This window comes from Hippoglossus stenolepis, chromosome 13, assembly GCF_022539355.2.
Source record: "Hippoglossus stenolepis isolate QCI-W04-F060 chromosome 13, HSTE1.2, whole genome shotgun sequence".
Lineage (NCBI taxonomy): Eukaryota > Metazoa > Chordata > Actinopteri > Pleuronectiformes > Pleuronectidae > Hippoglossus > Hippoglossus stenolepis.
The window spans coordinates 15402915-15403569 of record NC_061495.1 but is presented as its reverse complement, the minus strand read 5'-3'; positions in this window follow the sequence as shown (position 1 = coordinate 15403569).

The window sequence follows — 655 nt, the reverse complement described above, 5'->3', positions numbered from 1 at the left end:
CCTAGCATAATTATTTATAGAATACAGTAACATCTTCTAATTACACAAGTTCTTATTTAAGTACCCATACAAACAAAGATGTTAAAAATAAAACATAATAGTATACATATTATATACATATATAGCAGCCTATGTACAACCCAAACACCGGGGATGCATCTCTCCTGCTGTGCTTTTAATTCACAGCAGTGAAACAATGTCAAGTTTTTTTTTTACTTTTTCTGGTTGACACCAAAATGGGCAGGTCAGGGAAACATGATGATGATGATGATGATGATGATGATGATGATGATGATGATGCTACTTTGCCGGGAGCTCGACTCAGGTGCATAGTTGTGGTGGCTGTTACAAGGCAAGGTAAAAAGTGTGAGGGGCTCGTGCGGTCTCGCAGAATTACATGCAGCTGCCAGACATTATAACATGTTAATTGAGAATTGATGCCATATTACATATAAATTTAAAGGGCACTTAATTAGCCTGAGGCCAAAAGGCCAGATGCCTGAGCACCATCTATCTGTGCACGTGCCTGCTTTATGTAATACTCTCTAGTTCAGAGTCAGACATTCTAAATCAGAAAAATTAAGGAGTAATTCCACATTCTTTACTCTGTATTTAAAATGTTGGGCAGATAAAAGCACACACGCACAAAGCAGTG